Source organism: Sapajus apella, unplaced genomic scaffold, assembly GCF_009761245.1.
Source record: "Sapajus apella isolate SASKATOON/1434 unplaced genomic scaffold, GSC_monkey_1.0 scaffold4, whole genome shotgun sequence".
In the NCBI taxonomy this organism is placed as follows: domain Eukaryota; kingdom Metazoa; phylum Chordata; class Mammalia; order Primates; family Cebidae; genus Sapajus; species Sapajus apella.
In genome coordinates, this window is record NW_022436944.1 from 46,058,969 (window position 1) to 46,082,075 (window position 23,107).

The following is a 23,107-nucleotide window of genomic DNA, read 5'->3' on the forward strand; positions in this document are numbered from 1 at the left end:
CTTTCTTTCTTTCTTTCTTTCTTTCTTTCTTTCTTTCTTTCTTTCTTCTTTCTTTCTTTCTTTTTCTTTCTTTCTCTTTCTTCTTTCTTTCTTTTTCTCTCTCTCTCTCGTTCTCTCTTTCTTTCTCTCTCTCTCTTTCCTTCCTTCCTTTCTTCCTTTCTCTCTCTCTCTCTCTCTTCCCTTCCTTCCTTAATTTGCTTTCTCATGTATATTTTCATTTTTCTTGAGAAAGTACTTAGAAGTGGAATTGATGGGTCATAGAGTATATTGCTAAAAGAAACTGCCAGACTTTTCCAAAATGTTTGTTTCATTTCCCACTCTCACTGACAAGGTATGGATATTTTGGTGCTCCACATCATCACCAACAGTTAGTGTTGTTATTGATTTTATATTTGTCTTTCTCTAATGATGACTGATATAAAGTACTTTTTTGTGCTTATTGGACAGCTTATGTCTTTTTTTGAGACATTTACAAATCTCTTGCCCATCTAAAAGATTAGATTATTTATATTTATATTTATATTTTTATTATTGAGCTTTTGAAGTTTAAAAAATATTTCTTGATGCATACCCTTTGCTGTTCTCGTGATGGTGAGTGAGTTCTCACAAGATCTGATGGTTTCATAAGGGTTTGATAGTTCCTCCTGCACACATGCTCTCTCTCACTTGCCACCATGTAAGACGTGTCTGCTTCCCCTTCTGCCATGATTATAAGTTTCTTGAGGCTTCCTCAGCTATGCGGAACTATAAGTCAATTAAACCTCCTTTCTTTATAAATTACCCAGTCTCAGGTAGTATTCCTTATAGCAGAGTGAAAATGAACTAATACAGCAGTATTTTGTAGTTTCAGTGTAGAGCTCTTTTGTTAAATTATTCCTAAGTATGTGTTTTGACGGTATTGTAAAAAAATTTAAATATTTTCATTTTCCAATTTATGATGCATATATATGAAATATTAAGCTTTTACACTGTGACATTGATAAATTCGTGTATTAATTCTATGAGTTACCTTGTAGATTCTTTAGGATTTACTACATAAACATTCTTGTCATCTACAAATAGAGACAATTTTACCACTCTCTTTCTGATCTTTTGTTTCTTTTTCTTGACATTTTTTACTGAAGACCTAATCTTAAAACACAAGTCTAATAGCAACACTCTTTTGCTCAAAAACTTTTGAATGTGCCACCATTGTCCCCCAAATCAAATATAAACTCCTGCTTCCAGACTTTTCCCTTGCTTTAAATTCCCCTGAAAAATGTGTTTCCTGTGTCATACTTAGCTTCCATTGATCCCAAGATACACGATTTTTCCATTATGTATTCAAATAAGATGCATTTCAAAACTGAAATGTAATTTAATGTATTTCTCTCCGCAACATCTCCCGGATCCTATTATGTTGATAGTGCATCTTATGTCAAAGATTAGAAGAAAAATAGTACTCAGAACGGTGAGCACATTTACATATTTGTGAGTTTTTGCTCAAACCATTTCATCATATGGAATGTCTTTGCTGTTGAAATTCTGCTCATTCTTCAAGGAACAGTTTAAATTCTACATTTTTTTCTGAAGCCACTGTTTATTTTGCCAGGTTGAGTTAATTTTCTGTCTACCTATATTTCTATATAGAATTAATCAAATTTTTACCTTATTATAATACTTAGAAATTATGCTTTATGTATGTTGTATTACATGTCTTATTCATCTCTGTATCTTCCCCAGTTCCTGGCACAGCTGATGATTGTTTCCGGAGTACTCCTGTCAATAATTCTCTCATATTCGAATGTTTTATGGGGAGGTAGTCTCAGCATTAATAGGAATATATTAACATATATTTCTGTACTAATAGGAATATATTAACTCATTATGTTAATGAATTGGGTATATGAGGCCATTTAATCAAATAATTTATATTACTAATTATCTCTAGACCCAGAGGATCCAGTTGCCTGTGACAAACACTTGGGGATCACCTTTGACTTCTCCTTTTTCTCAATCCCTTATCCAATTAGTCTTTAGATCCAATTCTTAAATGCCTCCCCCAAGTATCCATTTCTTTCCATTTAACCGCACATTGTTCAGACCACTATAATATTACCCTAGATTACTGTAACAGATACTCCCTGCCTTCAGGTTAGTCCCTCTTCAATCCGTTTCTCTATGTTTCCAGGGGAATCTTTCTATAATGCAAATCTGACCACTGTCACTCTCAGGCACAAGCCTTTTTAGTGTGCCTGGATCCCAAGGGTTATTTTGACAATTACTTTCCAGCTGCGGAGACTCCATAAAAGACTCAACATTTTCAGATTTCTTCCTTCATTTTGGGGACAGGGTGGAGTGTTTCTCTTTTCTGGTGACAAAGAGATTGCATGATGGAGATAGGCAGCAAGAAAAGATGGGGGAAAGGGAGAGAGGGATAAGAAAAGAGAATGTCATTGATACTGTAAGATTGCTTGCTTCTATTCTGCGTCATCTAGTTTCTGGTAAGGCAATTAGCATGCAGATCAGCTGCACGGAGTCCTACATGCATTAGCAATTGAACACCAGCTTTCCAAACTCTTTTCTGCTTCTTCACAAATCCACACACCTCCTGGCTGGTCTGACACAGCCTTGGTTCAGAATCCATTACCTGGAGATTCAGGCCATGAACAAAAATAATTGTGCATGCTTATGATTAATGAGAAATCTATTTCAAAATTACAAGGCACCAGACTGGCTAACTACTATTAATTTTTATCATTATTATACTGAGAAACCATTTCATCAGACCAGAGGCCATTGTTCAAATTGGCTTAGGTAGGAAAGTGTCTGTGCCTCATTTTGAAGAGCAAGTATTTTTGATGTTTTTAATTGATGAAGATAATAATCATAAACATAGCCAATGGTGTGTGCTAATATTAACTATCCCATTGCAGTAAGTTATTTGAATGTCTTAATTTACTTAATCCTCACAGTAATTGTATAAAGTAGGTAAGATTAGTATCTCCTTTTTATAGAGGAGAACACTGAGGCACAGGGATTAGGTCATGCACACGTGGTAATTGATAGAGCCTGGATTAAAACAGGTAGTCTCATGAGTCCGCACTTGAGTTCTTACCCTATACTTAGCTATCTTAGGAAAGGAGATTACTTATTAGGGCAGCTTTTTGTTGTCATAGGGACACCCTGGACTATGCTGTGTGTTGAGAACTAGTAGGGCAGATGGGTTGACTGATTCAGGGTTGCTAGAAAAGAACCGGAAAGACAATACATCTGATCCCCACACCTAGCTAGGATAAATTCAGTAGTTAATATGATCTAAGAGGTTTAGTGAAGTCTAGTTGAATATGGAAGTTTCCAAGGGTTTAATTTGAGGGTGGTAGAATTAGAACGTGGTTGTGGGCAATTAGATTACCAGCAAAAAAAAAAAAAAAGAGTTCTTCAATTTGTAATCCACAGTGAAGGGGAGCATTCTGGAAGCAGAGTCTGGGAAAAACTTGGCTGTGGCACAAAGCATAATGTATTGGGTTTGGGAATCATATGGAACAGAGATTCAAGCCTGGCTTCACTATTTACACTGTGAAGTTGGGCAATTTTCTTAATCTCTTCAAAGTTTAGTTTCCTCATCTGTAAAAAGAGGTTAAACCCCCTACCTGGAAGGGTTATTGAGTGTATTAAGTGAGACGAAGTTTATAGGGCACCCAGCACAACTCAAAGGCAGAAGTCAGCACTATTTAAGGGGAAGTCCGTTTTAATGACAGTGAATACAATCTGACAATGAAGTTAGTAAAATACTGGCTACTCAGCTGAATAGTTTGGGGTTCAAGTCTGGTTCCAATCCCAAAGGAGAAATAGCACAGGTATTGTGAATATGGGGTATTACAGAAGGCCAGGCAAGCAAACCTTCCCCACCTAGCAGACATGGGGTGAGAAGTTTACATCATGACCTGCCATGGATATCCTAGGGCCCCAATTTACATCTCTACCACAGGCAAGATGGCAGGCTCTTTGCAGGTACTGGATGCTACTGGAGAAATAGTGCTTATGGAATTGCCTAGCAGTAGTTGGGACACGTGCTGGATTATGCTGTCAAATCTACACAAGCATCATTTTGTTCTGTGGCTGGGCCTGTTTCACAGAATATCTTTTCCTCTATAGGTCAGAGTTAGTGTCTACCATTGGCAGGAACTTGCAGAGATTTGGCAAGAAAAACTGAAAAGAAGCCATCATTTCTGTGAGCTCTTGACTCCAGACAAGCTTGCTTTGCAGAGCAGTTCCTGAGCTCCCTTTTAAGGTTGTGAAACCAGAATTAGTGGTTCCTTGGAGTTCCCCATGAACCCTACTTTCTTCACCAACGCTGGTACTTCAAGCTGAAATTACAGTGGCAGTTTCCCTGACCCTCCAGCTGAAGCCTCCAGATCTTCACTCTTCTAGCTTCTTCAACTTTCCTGTAAAGTTCTGATTCCTATATCAAACCATCGAATACCAAGATATTGCAGTAAATTAATTTTTCTAATTAAACTGAGAATAATAAAGCCTATTGCTCATTTGCTGCCCATGTGGTACTTGGCTATCTAGAAGAGGGGTTGGAAAACTTTTTCCTAAATTATGAAGTAAATATAGCTTTTGCAGGATAGTTCATCTCTGTTACAACTATTCAACTACTTAGCTCTGCTGTTGTACTGTGAAAGCAGCCGTAGATACTACGTAACAAATGATTGTAGTTGTGGCCCAATAAAACCATTTATGGACACTGAAATTGGAGTTTTATTTAATTTTTATAGTCACAAAAGACTATTCTTTTTTTCCCCTACCATTAGAAAATGTAAAATTCATTCTTAGTTCTCAGGCTATACAAGAACTAGTGGTGAGCTGGTTTGGGCTGTAGTTTGCCTACCGCTAATCTAGAGCAGGGCTGATGAAATTGGCCAGACCTGAACATAAACCTTTGCGTGTCTCTTACTGTGTGATGTTGGGCAATTTACTTAATCTCTGAGCCTCACTTCTAAAATGGGGACATTTACAGAGACAAGATAGACAGTATAGGGTAGAGTTTTTGTTTTGTGTGTATTAAATAAGGATGTATGTAAAATCTTTTGCTGACTATTGGGCACATAGCTCATGGTCTATCATTCTGCATTATTACTGCTGGACAGGGAGCCACGATTTATTTGGTGCTTGCCTTTCACTTACACAATTAAAAGGGAACTGAGGACAGTCTGCAGCCTTTGGGACTTGCATTGGCTTTTGCACAGGAAAGGTAAAATTACATCCAGCGAAAAGAACAATGAGAGAATCTTAAGACTTTTCAAATGATCTACCACATTTGAATTAAATATGAGAATGTCAATACAGAATGCTTGTCGGGAATTCAGTCATCAACCAGATTGTTACAAGCAATTTCTCTGGCACAGCAATGAGAGTAGGAACAGGGGCATAGGGATTGGAAAGATAAAAGATGCAGAAGAAAGGGGAACTTTAACTTCATTGTATGATTGCTTTTTGCATGGAGGGATTACAGATGATGGCTAATTTCTTAGTGTGTTTATTTCTCTTCAAATAAAGTGTTAAAATTAAGCTATGGAAGAATATTTAAATATACTTTCATAATAGATCAAAAAGACATTATATAAGCCCAAACTACAGTGATGGATTGCAAGATTGGCCCATCTGTCCTCAACAGTGGCCTGGCCAGTTTAGGGAACAAGTGTTTGCAGATAATAGACTCTGTGGTTGATTATCTGTACCTGGATGTAACGAACAGGCACTCTGCTCTTTAGGAAGGTCAGCTTTTTGCAGTTTGTTCCCAACGTCACATTTGACCACACTGTGGGAGAAAGCCTTCGAAATCAGCTAGGTCAGGACCCTTTCTTTCACGTGCGCATGAGAGGATCCAGGCCGTCAACAGTGGGTAAAGCCAATGGCTGCAGTAGGCACCAATCAGTACACCTTTCATCTTGAGGCTACTGAGAAGCCAAGGGCTTTGATTGAAGACATTTGGGAAGAAGGGATGAATGTTGGCCTTGCCATTAAACTGGAAACTACAGTTGAGTACAGTATTTGGCATTGTGAGCTAATAAAATAGATATGGTCTTGGTAATGACAGTGGAACCAGGATTTGGAGAACAGAAATTTATGAAAGACATGATGCCAGAGGCTCACTGGTTAAGGGCCCAGCTCCTATCTTTGGATATAGAGGTGATGGTGAAGTAGGTCCTGACACTGTCCATAAGGGTGCAGAGGTAGAAGCTCATATGACGGTGCCTGGCAGTGCCATTGTGAGGAGTGAAGGCTACAGATCTGTGTCAACCTGTTAAAATATGTTTGCATGGGAGCTGCTCAGAAATGTTATCTCTTTTTTTTTTCTTTCTTATTCTTCGGTGGCTCAATTTGAAATGGGATGATAGTTTTCTCTTTTTTTGAAAATTTTTTTGAGATGGATTCTTGCTCTGTTGCCCAGGCTGGAGTGCAGTGGCATGGTCTTGGCTCACTGCAACCTCCACCTCCTGGGTTCAAGCAATTCTCCTGCCTCAGCCTCCCAAGTAGCTGGGATTACAGGTGCCTGCCACCACACCCAGCTAATGTTTTTTGTATTTTTAGTATAGATGGATTTTCACCATGTTGGCCAGGCTGGTCTGGAACTCTGACCTCAAGTGATCCGCCCTGCTTGGCCTCCCAAAATGCTAGGATTACAGGTGTGAGCCACTGTGCCCGGCCCTGAAATGTTCTCTTGACTGATGAGAACACAAGGAGCTGAGTGTTTCTGCTCATGAAATCTTTTTACTGGAAAACAGGAATACTGACTGGCAAATCATATTGTAATTGAGGCAGTACTGCTTTTCTGAGTAATTATTTATTCCAATGATTAAAATCTATTGTGCAGAATGTTCTAAGAGGTTAGAAACCAATGTGTATAACTACATGTTTAGTGATACAATTTGAAGATTAGTGTGGTAAAATACTCAGTTTTTACTGGGAAACTTGATTTTTATAAATAGTAATACTACGGCTGTATTAAAGTTACAAACAGAAATGTGTCTTAATGCCTAATGAGGGCCTATTGGCTACTGTATAAACAACTTTTTTTCTGTATTTCTAAAGATAATTTTTTGTTGTTTCTCAGCTGTTTTTCCAAAGCAAAGGAAGTCTTTCTTATTTAATAATATTTATGATTTATTTATATGCTCGATAAAATGAGTAGAGTGGAATTTTTAAATTTAAGCTTGGGTGGAATGGCATTTCATATTTTTTGCATGTGAATATTTATTTTTCACTTTTCATCTTATAGTTGATTAATAAAAACTATAAAACAATATATGAAGCCCAGGGATTCTAAAATACAGCATAGATTTTATCAGAGTGTTTTCTTTGTCGAAGCAGGTTATTCAGTTCTCCCCATCCCAAGTTTTCTTAGTCTCACCTATCATTCTTAAGGATATTAAATAAGGCTATTGTGTTAGCTCTGAGTAGAAAAGAAAAGTAAAGCTTCTACTTGAAAGCAATATTGGACTGAATCCCAACTCTGCCCCTTCTAGCTTTTTGACCTTTATCAAATTACCTAACTTCTTTTGCGCTTCTCTTAACTCAATTATACACTGAATGTAATTATAAAAACTGAGGGTTTGTGTTGAGAATTAAGAGGTCACACTATATATGCAAAGCTTCCAGTACTATTTCTAGAATTTAGAGGATGTTCAATTCAAAGTGGCTAGCATTATAGAAATTTATGTTTTGTGGGTTATAAAGTATTTTGATACTTTATAAAGTATATCAAAATACTTTATAACCCGCAAAACATAAATTTCACTAAATCTGTAAATCACTCCTATAAGTGGTGATAAGGCAGGTGTTTTGGTCCTCATTTAAAAAACGAGGAAATGAAAGCTCAGCCATAGGATGACACCATGGAAAGAATTCAGCAAGGCACAAGATTTCTGGTCTGTACTCTTTCTACAAACAGAGCCCTTGGGAAGTGGGTAAGGCAAAGGAAGCTTCTTTTACTTAATAGTGTCTTATTTCCAGTCTAACTTTACCCTGCACCTGAACCAGATGCCTGAGAATATTCTGGAATTATGGATCTTGACCCTAAGGGATATGTATTTTAGTCCAAGTAAAAACAGACAGGCTAAAAGATGACAGGGTACAGAGTTAATCCATAAACTAAATTTTTATAACTGTGTTCAAAATTATACGGCGACTACAAATATGTGTCAGCTACTTCAGTCTCATAAATACTATCGCTGTGTAACAAATATGGCAAAAAGTACCAGGACCAGTATCATTAAACTTCTTGAGGCTACTATCGGTTTTGAGAAACAACTGTGCGAACATTTAAGCATAGAATAGCGTTAAAAGACAGCTTCTTGTTTTTTTCTTTTTTTACATTACAAGGTAAAAATTTGTTTCTTCATGTTTGTTTTTATTTTAGCTTAGGAAAGATTTGCATGATGAATAATAGGGGACACTTAATCAAATCACATAACACGAAGCAGGTAGAAATAATTTAATTAAAAACTTATATAGAAGATTATAATATCAGACATGATAAAGATTTAAATTTATTTGCCTGTAAAACTTGGATTGTCTGGCTTTTGTTTTCTTTTTCTTTAAAAATAAATGTACAGTAAAACCAAAAAACAAATTATATAAGCACATCTAAAAAAAGTGTAAAAAACATTCTAAAGTGTTAAAAGTAGTTTGGCTACTATTTCTCTTTCAGTTTTCGTCTCAAATGTCATACTTCCCATAAGAGGATTTTCTTGATCTTTCTATCTGAAATAGCCACCCACTTCCATCCCTGTTACTGTGTCTTATTACAACTACTTTTATTCTTCCTAACACTTACTACTGTCTGACAGGATTTATTTACCTGCTTGTCCATCTTTCTCCCACCAGAACTTAAGTTCCAGGAAGACAGAGGCCCTCCGTTTCCATGTGTCTTAGAATGGCATTCTGCACACTTTTTTTTTTTTTTTTGATACAGAGTTTCCCTCTTGTTTACCCAGGCTGGAGTGCAATGGCGTGATCTCGGCTCACCGCAACCTCCGCCTCCTGGGTTCAGGCAATTCTCCTGCCTCAGCCTCCTGAGTAGCTGGGATTACAGGCACGCACCACCATGCCCAGCTAATTTTTGTATTTTTAGTAGAGACGGGGTTTCACCATGTTGACCAGGATGGACTCGATCTCTTGACCTCGTGATCCACCCGCCTCGGCCTCCCAAAGTGCTGGGATTACAGGCGTGAGCCACCGCGCCCGGCCAGAATGGCATTCTTTTGACAGACGGGTTACCCCATCTTTACTGAGCAGGAAAGAAAGTAAAGCATCAGTGTTCTAGAAGGTCAGATTGCTACAGTAGTAGCTGCTGGGCCAGCAGTCTTCTTTGTGCCTGGTTGTATTCATTTTTTTTTCCTTGCTAACTTTTAAGTAGGAGGAAGCATCTGGAAAATTGGCCTGACCATGGAAAATAATAAAGCACTTATACTCGAGGCAGATGGTACTGTCAAGTAACAACATCTGAAGGTGAAAAATCCAGCTGACAGCAGGGGTAACTTTCAAAATATTTAAAGATTGTCCAACCCATTTACTTCAAATTACATCTTCATCCCTGCTGAATTTATGATTCAGTCAGTAGATAATGATTGACTTTTCTCTCTGTGCATGGAGAATTCCTGGACACCTTTCATCCACTGGAGATTAGAATTGGCCTCACTGCTAGCCTCTTTTTGTGGGCCCCAGACAGGAGTGTTTCCCTGAAAAGCTTTTTTAAAATGACCACATCTTAAGAAGGAAATGCTTTTAAGATATTAAATTTCAGTGAGTGTGTTTAGCAGTGGACTTACTGGAAGTCCCTAGTCTGCTTTTCTTCCAAAGGGAAGAAAAGTATATGTTATTATTTTTAAAATCATCTTATTATTAGTATATTTTATTATTTTTAAAATCATCTTCGAATGTCCTGTTAATATCCTGGAAATGAGACAGAATAGTTAGTACCGCAAAACGTTTCACCCTAAGAGGCTTAGCCTTGCTGACTAATGTATTTAGTAACTCAATTAGAGGAAGGAAAGGAAGGCAGAATGGAAGGCTGCCCAAATTAAACCCTTCATATAGATTAACTCATAGGTATTAGGTGACTCCTAATTGCTTTTCAAAAGAAGATCCACCATTTATTACATTTTGGTCTTCACACACTGTTGGGCTGTTGATGCTTCTCTGGTGTCTAGAAGCTGATTAATGTTTTTGCTTAGGTAAAATGAGCTTACATTTTATCTGCTGTTTCTTCTGAATAGGAAATATATGCTGAAATCAAAGCTAATCCTGTCCCATGAAGGAATTTGTCTTATATAAAGGGGAAAATATGTAGGAAGTTGATCTTTTAAGGCTAAGAGAACTAGTTTAGATGTTTTTTTTTTCACTCTATGACAAGAGTGACCAAGGCTACAAATTCAAAATCGTATTATTGTAGGATCTCATTGAGAAATCCTAATTGTAGAATATTGTAGCCCTAAAGTTTAGAAAATTCTGTTTTCCTCTCAAACTGGTTCCAGTTAAGTAACAGGCACTTTAAGAACAAAAATCTAGAGATAGACTTGGTCTAAAGCAGCCTCACTTTATGTGGCCTTATTTTATGGGTCTTATTGTCCCCCCAATTTTTTTTTGAATTATACTTTAAGTTATAAGGTATGTGTGCAGAACGTGGAGGTTTGTTACATAGGTATACACGTGCCATGGTGGTTTGCTGCATGAATCACCCTGTCATCTACATTAGGTGTTTCTCCTAATGCTATCCCTCCCCTAGCCCCACACCCCTGACAGGCCCCAATGTGTGATATTCCTCTCCCTGTGTCCACGAGTTTTCATTGTTCAGCTCCCACTTATGAGTGAAAGAATGCAGTGTTTGGTTTTCTGCTCTTGTGTTAGTTTGCTGAGAATGATGGTTTCTAGATTCATCCATGTCCCTGCAAAGGACATGAACTCATCCTCTTTAATGGCTGCATACTATTCCATGGTGTACATATGCCACATTTTCTTTATCCGGTCTATCATTGATGAGCATCTGGATTGGTTCCAAGTCTTTGCTATTGTGAACAGTGCTGCAGTAAACATACATGTGCATGTGTCTTTATAGTAGAATGATTTATAATTTTTTGAGTATATACCCAGTAATGAGATTGCTGGGTCAAATGATATTCCTGGTTCTAGATCCTTGAGGAATCACCACACTGTCTTCCACAATGGAGAACTAATTTACACTCCCAACAACAGTGTAAAAGCATTCCTATTTCTCCACATCCTCTCCGGCATCTGTTTTTTCCTGACTTTTTAACAATCACCATTCTAACAGGCGTGCGATGGCAACTCATTGCCATTTTGATTTACATTTCTCTAATGACCATTGATGATGAGCTTTTTTTCATATGTTTGTTGGCCACATAAATATCTGCTTTTGATAAGTATCTGTTCATATCCTTCATCCACTTTTTGATGGGGTTGTATGGTTTTTTCTTATAAATTTGTTTAAGTTACTTGTAGATTCTAGGTATTAGCCCTTTGTCAGATGGATAGATTGCAAAAATTTTCTCCCATTCTGTAGGTTGCCTGTTCACTCTGATGATAGTTTCTCTTGCCATGAAGAAGGTCTTTAGTTTAATTAGATCTCATTTGCCAATTTTGGCTTTTGTTGCCATTGGTTTTGGTGTTTTAGTTATGAAGTCTTTGTCCATGCCTATGTCCTTAATGGTATGGCCTAGATTTTCTTCTAGGGTTTTTATGGTTTTATGTTTTAACATTTAAGTCTTTAATCCAATTGAGCTAAATTTTGTGAAAGGTGTAAGGAAGGGGTCCAGTTTCAGTTTTCTGCATATGGGTAGACAGTTTTCCCAACTCCATTTATTAAAGAGGAAATCCTTTCTCCATTGCTTGTTTTTTCAGGTTTGTGGAAGATCAAATGGTGGTAGATGTGTGGCATTATTTCTGAGGTTTCTGTTCTGTTCCATTGGTCTCTATATCTGTTTTGGTACCAGTACCATGCTGTTTTTGTAACTGTCGCCTTGTAGTATCGTTTGAAGTCAGGTAGCATGATGCCTCCAGTCTTGTTCTTTTTGGTTAGAATTGGCTATTCAGGCTCTTTTTTGGTTCCATATGAAATTTAAAGTAGTTTTTTCTAATTCTGTGAAGAAAGTCAATGGCAGCTTGATGGGAATATCATTGAATCTATAAATTACTCTGGGCAGCATGGCCATTTTCATGATGTTGATTCTCCTTATCCATGAGCATGGAATGTTTTTCCATTTGTTTGTGTCTTGTCTTATCTTCTTGAGCAGTGGTTTGTAGTTCTCCTTGAAGAGGTCCTTCACATCCCATGTAAGTTGTATTTCTAGTTATTTAATTCTCTTTGTAGCAATTATGAATGGGAGTTTACTCATCTCTCTATTATTGGTATACACAAATGCTTATGATGTTTGCACATTGTTTTTGTATCCTGAGACTTTGCTGAAGTTGCTTATCAACTTAAGGAGATTTTGGGCTGGGACAACAGAGTTTTCCAAATATGCCATCATGTCATCTACAAACAGAGACAATTTGACTTCCTCTTTTCCTAATTGAATACCCTTTATTTCTTTCTCTTGCCTGATTGCTCTAGCCAGAACTTTCACTACTATGTTGAATCGGAGTGGTGAGAGAGGGCATCCTTGTCTTGTGCCAGTTTTCAAAGGGAATGCTTTCAGTTTTTGCCCATTCAATATGATATTGGCTGTGGGTTTGTCATAAATAGCTGTTATTATTTTGAGAAATGTTCCATCAATACCTAGTTTATTGAGAGTTTTTCGCATGAAGGGGTGTTGAATTTTATTGAAGTCTTTTTCTGCATCTATTGAGATAATCATGTGTTTTTGTCATTTGTTCTGTTGATGTGATGGATTACATTATTGATTTTTATGTGTTGAACCAGCCTTGCATCCCAGGGATGAAACTGACTTGATGGTGGTAGATAAACTTTTTGATATGCTGCTGGATTCAGTTTGTCAGTATTTTATTGAGGATTCTCATATCGATGTTCATCAGGGAGGTTGGCCTGAAATTTTCCTTTTTTGTTGTATCTCTGCCAGGTTTTGGTATCATGATAACACTGACCTCATAAAATGAGTTAGGGAGGCATCTCTGTTTTCCTATTGTTTGGAATAGTTTTAGAAGGAATAGTACCAGCTCCTCTTTGTACCTTTGGTAGAATTTGGCTGTGAACCCATCTGGTCCTGGGCTTCTTTTTGTTGGTAGGCTATTAATTACTATCTCAATTTTAGAATTTTTTACTGGTCTATTCAGGGATTTGACTTTTTCCTTGTTTAGACTTGGGAGGATATATGTGTCTAGAAAGTTTACAATTTTTTTTTCTGGATTTTCCAGTTGATTTGCATAGAGGCGTTTACAGTATTCCCTGATGGTGGTTTGTATTTCTGTGGGATCAGCAATGATATCCCCTTTATTATTTTTTATTGCACCTATTTTATTCTTCTTCTATTTTTTATTAGTCTTGCTAGCAGTCTATCTATTTTGTTTATCTTTTCAAAAAAATCAGCTCCTGGATTCATTGATTTTTTTGAAGGGTTTTTCGTGTTCCTATCTCCTTCAGTTCTGCCCTGATCTTAGTTATTTCTTGTCTTTTGCTAGCTTTTGAATTTGTTTGCTGTTGCTTCTCTAGTTTTTTAATTGTAATGTTGGGGTGTCTACTTTAGATCTTTCCTATTTTCTCTTGTGGGCATTTAGTGCTATAAATTTCCCTCCAAATACTGCTTTAGCTGTGTCTGAGGGATTCTGGTATGTTGTGTCTTTGTTCTCATTGGTTTCAAAGAATTTATTTATTTCTGCCTTCATTTCGTTATTCACCCAGTAGTCATTCAGGAGCTGGCTGTTCAGTTTCCATATAGCTTTGAAGCTTTGAGTGACTTTCTTAAGCCTGAGTTCTAATTTGATTGCACTGTGTTCTGAGAGACTGTTTGTTATGATTTCCATTCTTTTGCATTTGCTGAGGAGTGTTTTACTTGCAATTGTGTGGTCAATTTTAGAATAAGTGCAATGTGGTGCTGAGAAGAATGTGTATTCTGTCGATTTGGAGTGGAGAGTTCTGTAGCCATTTATTAGGTCCACTTGGTCCCGAGCTGAGTTCAAGTCCTGAATATGCTTGTTAATTTTCTGTCTCATTGATCTAATATTGACAGTAGGGTGTTATTGTCTCTTATTATTATTGTGTGGGAGTCTAAGTCTCTTTGTAGGTCATAAAAATTTGCTCTATGAATCTGGGTGTTCCCGTATTGGATTCATATATATTTAGGATAGTTCTTCTTGTTGCATTGATCCCTTTGCCATTATATAATGCCCTTCCTTGTTTTTTTTGATCTTTATTTTGGTTTAAAGCCTGTTTCATGAGAGACTAGGATTGCAGCCCTTAGTTTCTTTCTTTTTTTTTTTTTTTGGCTTTCCATTTGTTTGCTAAATATTCCTCTATCCCTTTATTTTGAGCCTATGTGTGTCTTTGCATGTAAGATTGGTCTCCTAAATACAGCACACAGATAGGTCTTGACTCTTTATCCAGTGTGCCAGTCTGTCTTTTAATTGTGGTATATAGCCCATTCACACTTAAGATTAATATTGTTACGTGTGAATTAGATTCTTTCATTGTGATGCTAGCTGGTTGTTTTGTTTACTAGTTGATGCAGTTTCTTCATAGTGTTGATGGTCTTTACAATTTGTTATGTTTTTGCAGTGGCTTGTACCAGTTGTTCCTTTTCATGTTTAGTGCTTCCTTCAGAAGCTCTTGTAAGGCAGGCCTGGTGGTGACAAAATCTCTTAGCATTTGCTTGTCTGTAAAGAATTTTATTTCTCCTTTGCTTATGAAGCTAAGTTTGGCTGGATATGAAATTCTGGGCTGAAAATTCTTTTCTTTAAGAATGCTGAATATTGGCCCCCACTCTCTTCTGGCTTGTAGGGTTTCTGCCAAGAGATCCGCTGTGAGTGTGATGGGCTTCGCTTTGTAGGTAATCTGACCTTTCTCTCTGGCTGTCCTTAACATTGTTTTCTCCATTTCAGCCTTGGTGAATCTGACAGTTATGTGTCTTGGGGTTGCTCTTCTTGAGGACTATCTTGTGGTATTCTCTGTATTTCCTAAATTTGAATATTGGCCTGTCTTGCTAGTTGGGGAAGTTCTCCTGGATGATATCCTGAAGTATGTTTTCCAACTTGGTTTCCTTCTCCCCATCACTTTCAGGTACACCAATCAAATGTAGGTTTGGTATCTTCGCATAGGCCCATATTTCTTGGAGGATTTGTTCATTTCTTTTCACCCTTTTTAATCTAATCTTGTCTTCTCACTTTATTTCATGGAGTTGATTTTCAGTCTCTGATATCCTTTCTTCTGCTTGATTGATTTGGCTATTGATACTTGTGTATGCTTCATGAAGTTCTCGTGCTGTGTTTTTCAGCTCTATCAGGCTATTTTTGTTCTCTAAGCTAGTTATTCCAGATAGCAATTTGTCTAACAGTTTTTCAAGGTTCTTACCTTCCTTGCATTGTGTTAGAACATGCTCTTTTCACTTGGAGGAGTTTGTTATTACCCACCTCTCAAGCCTACTTCTGTCAGTTCATCAAACTCATTCTCTGATCAGTTTTGTTTCCTTACTGGTGAGCAGTTGTGATTCCTTGGAGAAGAGACGTTCTGGTTTTTGGAATTTTCAGCCTTTTTGAACTGGTTTCTCCTTATCTTTGTTGATTTATCTACCTGTGGTCTTTGCTGTTAATGACCTTCAGATGGAGGTTTTGGGTGGTATTCATTTTGCTGATATTGATGCTATTCCTTTTTATTAGTTTTTCTTCTAACAGGCCTCTGTGCTGCAGGTCTGCTGTAGTTTGCTGGGGGTTCACTCCAAAGCCTGTTTGCCTGGGTATCACCAGTGGAGGCTGCATAACATCAAAGATTGCTGCCTGTTCCTTCCTCTGAAACTTCATCCCAGAGGGGCACCTACCAGATGCCAGCCGGAGCTCTCCTGTATGAGGTATCTGTTGGCCCCTGAGGGGTGGCGTCTCCCAGTCAGGAGACACAGGGGTCAGCAATTTACTTGAGGAGGCAGTCTGACCCTTAGCAGAGCTTGAGCGCTGTGCTGGGAGATCCACTGCACAGAGCCGGTAGGCAGGGGCATTTAAGCCTGCTGAAGCTGCGCCCATTGTTACCCCTTCACCCAGGTACTCTGTCCCAGGGAGATGGCAGTTTTATCTATAGGCCCTTGACTGGAGCTTCTGCCATTTTTTCAGAGATGCTCTGCCCAGAGAGGAGGAATCTAGCTGCAGTCTGGCTGCAGTAGCTTTGCTGAGCTGCAGAGGGCTCTGCCCAGTTGGAACTTCCCAGTGGCTTTGTTTACACTGTGAGGAGTAAACCGCCTACTCAAGCCCCAGTAGTAGTTATGCCCCTCCCCGCACCAATCTAGAGTGTCCCAGACTGCTGTGCTAGCAGAATTTCAAGCCAGTGTATCTTGGCTTTCTGGGCTCTGTGGGAATGGAATCCACTAAGCTAGGCCACTCGGCTCCCTGGTTTCAGCCCCCTTTCCAGGGGAGTGAACAGTTCTGTTTTGCTGGTGTTCAAGGCACCACTCAGTTGGAAAGGCCGAAATCACCCACCTTCTGCACTGATCTTGCTGGGAGCTGCAGAACGGAGTTGTTCCTATTTGGCCATCTTGCCTGCGGCCATCAAACTTTTATTCTTATATTAGGAAGTATGACAGAAAAGATTGTGGCATTGATATTATATATAAAGAAAGAGATTTACCTTTCTTTACAGAAATTCCTGAAACCAGATGCCTTTTTAATTTTTATTTAAAAAAAAATTTTAATTGATGTATAATAATTGTACATGTTTATGGGATACATGTAATATTTCGATACACATATGTAGTGATGAAGTAAGGGTAGCTGGCGTATCCATGATCTCAAACATTTATCATTTCTTCATGTTGTTAACATTCAAAATTCTTCTAGGTGTTTTGAAATATACAATAAATATTATTAACTACAGTTACCCAGCTGTGCTGTAGAACACTAGAATTTGTTTTTCCTATCTCACTGTAAATTTGTACCCATCAAGCCTCTGGCAACTACTATTCCACTTTCTAATTTTATGGGATTAAGTTTTTTAGCTCCCACATATGAATGAGAACATGTGTTATTTGTCTTTCTGTGTCTGGTACTTAACATAATGTCCTCCAGGCTCATTCATGTTTCCACTAATGACAGGATTTCATTCTTTCATTCTGTAGGCTTTTTCATTGTTATAAGTAATCTAGGAATAATTTAAAGTGTACAAGATGATGTACATAGGTTATATGCAAATACTACACTCGATTATATAAAGTACGTGAATGTGACATGAATTTTGGTATCTATGGGGGTCCTGGGAACCAATTCCCCATGGATACTGAGAGACAACTATCGTGTCTTGCTTTAAAAAAAAAATACATTAAGCCACTTTATACTTTTAATTGTGGATTTTAATCCAGTTACAATCAAGATTATTATGGATGGGTATGAACTGACTCCTGCCATTTTTTTCACTGTATATGGTGGTTTTTTAGATCTTTTTTTCCTTCCTTCTTTCTTGCTTTTTAAAATTTTTTATTTCAATAGGTTTTTGGGGAACAGGTGGGGTTTGGTTACATGAATAAGTTCTTTAGTGGTGATTTCTGAGATTTTTGTGCACCCACCACCCAAGCAATGTATACTGCATGCAGTGTGTAGTCTTTTATTACTTATCCCCCTCCCGCTTTTTCTGCCAAATTCCCAATGTCCATTGTATCATTATTACGCCTTTGTGTTTTCATGGTGAGAACACACAATGTTGGTTTTTCATTCTTGAGTTACTTCACTTAGAATAATGGTCTCCAATTTCATCCAGGCTGCTGTGAATGCCATTATTTTATTCCTTTTTATGGCTGAATAGTATTTAATGGTATATATTTATATGTATGTATGTATATATATATGCATATATATGTATGTAATTTTCTTTATCCACTCATTTGAGCTGGTCTCATATTTTGCAACTGCAAATTTTGCTGCTATAAACATGTGTGTACAAGCATATTTTCCATATAATGACTTCTTTTCCTATAGGTAGATACCAGGAGTGGGATTACTGGATCAAATGGCAGATCCATTTTTATTTCTTAAAGGAATCTCCACAGTTTTCAATAGTGATTGTACTAGTTTACATTCCCACCAACAGTGTAAGAATGTTCTCTTTTTCCCACATCAATGCCAACATCTATTATTTTTTGATTATGGCTATTTCTTCAGGAGTGAGGTGGTATCGTATTGTGGTTTTGATTTGCATTTCCCTGATCATTAGTGATGACGAACATTTTCTCATACACTTATTGGCCATTTATATATCTTCTTTAGGGAATTGTCTATTCATGTTCTTAGCCACTTTTTGATGAGATTGTTTGCTTTTTTCTTGCTAATTTGTTTGAGCTCTTTGTAGATCCTGGTCATTAGTTCTTTGTCAGATGTATAGATTGTGAACATTTTTTCCCATTCTGTGAGTTGTCTGTTAACTCTGTTAATTATTTCTTTTGCTGTGTAGAAGCCTTTTAGTTTAATTAAGTCCCATCTATTTAACATTGTTTTTGTTACATTTGCTTTTGGGTTTTCAGTCATGAAGCCTTTGCCTAAGCCTATGTCTAGAAGGGTTTTTCTGCTGTTATCTTCTAGAATCTTTATGGTTTCAGGTCTTAGATTTAAGTTTGATCCATTTGATCCATCTTGAGTTGATTTTTGTATAAGGTGAGAGATGAGGATCTAGTTTCATTCTTCTACATGTGGCTTGCCATTATCCCAGCACCATTTGTTGAACAGGGTGTCCTCTCCCCGCTTCATGTTTTGCCTGCTTTGTCAAAGATCAATTTGCTGTAAGTATCTGGCTTTATTTCTGTATTCTGTTCCATTGGTCTATGTGCCTGTTTTTATACCAGTACCACACTGTTTCAATGACTATGGCCTTAGAGTAGAGTTTGAAGATGGGTAATGTGATGTCTCCAGGTTTGCTCTTTTGGCTCAGTCTTGCTTTGGCTATGCAGGCTTGTTTTTTGGTTTTATATAAATTTTAGGACTGTTTTTTTCCTAGTTTTTTGAAGAATGATGGTGGTATTTTTATGGGAATTGCATTAAATTGTAGATTGCTTTTGGCAGTATGGTCATTCTTGCAATATTGATCCTACCCATCCATGAGTATGGGATGTGTTTCCATTTGTTTGTGTTGTCTGTGACTTCTGTCAGCAGTGTTTTGTATTTTCCTTGTAGAGTGGTCTTTACATGCTTGGTTAGGTATATACTTAAGTATTTTGGTGGTTTTTTTTTTTTTTTGCAGCTATTGTGAAAGGAGTTGAGTTCTTGATTTGATTCTCACCTTAGTCACTGATGGTGTATACTAGAGCTACTAATTTGTGTACATTAACTTTGTATCCTGAAGCTTTGCTGAATTCATTTACCAGTTCTAGGAGCTTTTTAATGAGTGTTTAGGGTTTTCCAGGTATATGATCATATCATCAATAAACAGCAACAGTTTGACTTCCTCTTTACCAATGTGGATGTCCTTTATTTCTTTCTCTCGTCTCACTGCTCTGACTAGGACTTCCAGTAATACATTAAATAGAAATGATGAAAGTGTGTATCCTTGTCTTGTTCCAGTTCTCGGGGGGATTCTTTAAACTTTTCCCTGTTCAGTACAATGTTGGCTGTGGGTTTGTCATAGATGGCTTTTATTACCTTAAGGTATGTTCCTTCTAAGCTGATTTTTCTGAGACTTTGAATCATAAAGCGATACTGGATTTCGTCAAATGTTTTCTCTGTGTCTATTGAGATGATCATGTGATTTTTGTTTTTAATTCTGTTTATATGGCATGTCAGATTTATTGACTTACATATTTTAAACCAGACCTATATCTCTGGTATGAAAACCACTTGATCATGGTGGATTATCTTTTTGATATGCTATAGGATTCAGTTTGCTAGTATTTTGTTGAGGATTTATGCGTCTATGTTTATCAGGGATATTGGTCTGTAGTTTTCTTTTTGTGTTATGTCCTTCCCTGGTTTTGGTATTAGGGTGATACTGGCTTCCTAGAATGATTTAAGGAGGATTCCCTTTTTCTCTATCTTCTGGAGTAGTGCCAATAGGATTGGCACCAATTCTTCTTTGAATGTCTGGTAGAATTTAGTTGTGAATCCATCTGGTCCTGGACTTTTTTTTTGCTGGCAAGTTTTTTACCATTTCAATCTTACTGCTTGTTATTTGTCTGTTCAGAGACTCTGTATCTTCCTGGTTTAATCTAGAAGAGTTGTATATTGCCAGGAATTTATTTATATCCTCTAGGTATTCTAGTTTATGTGCATAAAGGTGTTCATAGTATCCCTGAATAATCACTTGTATTTCTGTAGTATCAGTTGTAATATCTTCTGTTTTGTTTCTAATTGAGCTTATTTGGATCTTCTCTCTTATTTTCTTGGTTATTTTTCCTAATGGTCCATTAGCTCTATTCATCCTTTCAAAAAACCAGCTTTTTGTTTATCTCTTGTGGGTTATTTTTTGTTGTTTCAATTTCATTTAGTTCTGCCCTGATCTTTGTTATTTCTTCTCTTTGCTGGGTTTGGGTTTGGATTGTTCTTTTTTCTCCAGTTCTGTGAGGTATGACCTTAGATTGTTTATATGTGCTCTTTGAGATGTTTTGATGTAGGCATTTGATGCTATGAACTTTTCTCTTAGCACCTCTTTGGCTGTATTCCAGAGGTTTTAATAAGTTCTGTCACTATTATCATTCAGTTAAAATACATTTTTAAATTTTCATGTTGATTTCATTGTTGACTCAACAATCATTAGAGGCAGGTTATTTAATTTCCATGTACTTGCATAATTTTGAGAGTTTTTTTTTTGGAATTAATTTCCAATTTTATTCCACTGTGGTCTGAGAAAGTTCTTGATGTAATTTTGATTTTCTTAAATTTACTGAGACTTGTATTATGGCCTATCATATGGTCTATCTTGGAGAATGCTCCATGTGCTGATGAATAGAATATATATTCTGCAGAATGTTCTGTAAATATCCATTAAGTCCATTTGTTGTAGGGTATAGTTTAAGTCCATTGTTTCTTTGTTGACTTTCTGTCTTGATTACCTTTCTAGTGCTGTCAGTGAAGTATTAAAGTCCCTCACTATTATTGTGTTGCCATCTTTCTCATTTCTTAGGTGTAGTAGTAATTGCTTTATAAATTTGGGAGCTCCAGTGTTAAGTGCATATATATTTAGAAATTCGATATTTTCCTGTTGGACAAGATCTTTTATCATTATATAATGTCCCTCTTTGTCTTTTTTAACTGCTGTTACTTTAAAATTCGCCTTGTCTGACATAGGAATAGCTGTTCCTCCTCCCTTTTGGTGTCCATTTGCATGGATTTTCTTTTTCCACCCCTTTACCTTAAGTTTATGTGAGTCCTTATGTGTTGGGTGAGTCTCCTGAAGACAGCAGAAAGTTGGTTGAACAATTCTTATCCATTCTGTCATTCCATATCTTTTAAGGGGAGCATTTAGACCAGTTACATTCAATGCTAGTATGGAAATGTGAGGTATTATTCTATTTATTGTGCTGTTTGTTGCCTGAATACATTGTTTTGTTGTTGTTGTTGTTGTTTGTTTTTTTCCATTGTGTTATTTTTTTATAGGTCCTATGAGATGTGTGCTTTAAGGAGGTTCTATTTTGGTATATTTTGAGGGTTTATTTTAAGATTTAGAGCTCCTTTTAGCAGTTGTTGTAGTGCTGGCTTGGTAGCAACTGAGCATTTGTTTGTCTGGAAAAGACTGTACCTTTTCTTTATTTATGAAGGTTAGTTTTGCTGGATACAGAATTCTTCACGGATAATTGTTTTGTTTAAGGAGGCTAAGAATAGGATCCCAATCTCTTCTAGCTTGTATGGTTTCTGCTGATAAATCTGCTGTTAATCTGATAGGGTTTTTTTTTTTTTTTAAATAGGTTACCTGATGCTTTTGCCTCATGCCTCTGAAGATTCTTTTCTTTATCTAGAGTTTAGATAACCTGATGACTATGTCTAGGAGAGGATCTTTTTGCAAGGAATTTCCCAGTTGTTCTTTGAGCTTTTTGTATTTTGATATCTAGGTTTTTACCAAGGTTGGGGAAGTTTTCCTTGATTATTTCCTCAAATACATTTCCCAAATTTTTAGATTTCTCTTCTTCCATGGGAACACCAATTATTTTGGATGTTTAACATAGTCTCAAACTTCTTGAAGGCTTATTTATTTTTTAAAATTCCTTTTTCTTTGTCTTCGATGAATTGGGTTAATTTGAAAGGCTTGTCTTTGAGCTCTGAAATTCTTTCTCTGGCTTGTTCAATTCTATTGCTGAGGATTTCCACTGAATTTTACATTTCTCTAAGTGTGTCCTTGATTTCCAGAAGTTGTGATTGTTTCTTATTTGTGCTATCTGTTTTGTTGAAGAATTTTCCTTTGCTATCCTGAATCATGGCTTTGATTTTTTAAAGGCAGACTTTACCTTTCTCTGGTACCTCCTTGATTAGCTTAATAACTGACCTCCTGAATTCTTTCTCTGGCAATTCAGAGATTTCTTATTGGTTTGGATCCTTTGCTGGTGAGCTGGTGTGATCCTTTGTGGTGTAACAGAACCTTGTTTTGTGATAACCTTGTAATCAGAATTGTTTTTCTGGTTCCTTCTCTTTTGGGGAGACTATATCAGAGGGAAGATCTAGGATTCAAGGGCTGCTGTTCAGATTCTTTTGTCCCACAGGATGCTCTCTTGATGTGGTGCTCTCCCCTTCCCCTAGGAATGGGGACTCCTGAGAGGTAAAGTATAGTGATTGTTTTTACTTTTCTGGGTCTAGCCATCTAACAAAGCTACAGGGCTCCTGGCTAGTACTGGGGAGTGTCTGCAAAAAGTCTGTGATATGATTTATCTTCAGGTCTTGCAGCCATGGACACCAGCATCTGTTCCAGTGGAAGTCCTAGGGGAGTGCAGTGGACTTTGTGAGAATCCTTGGTTGTGTTTTTGTTTAGTGTGCTGTGTTG

At 37.2% G+C, this 23,107-nt stretch overlaps 1 pseudogene; it reads left to right on the plus strand.

The window, feature by feature from the left end:
• The first annotated feature begins 5,627 nt into the window (after window positions 1-5,627).
• On the plus strand, window positions 5,628-6,373 carry LOC116538164 (annotated as a pseudogene).
• The last annotated feature ends 16,734 nt before the right edge of the window (window positions 6,374-23,107 follow it).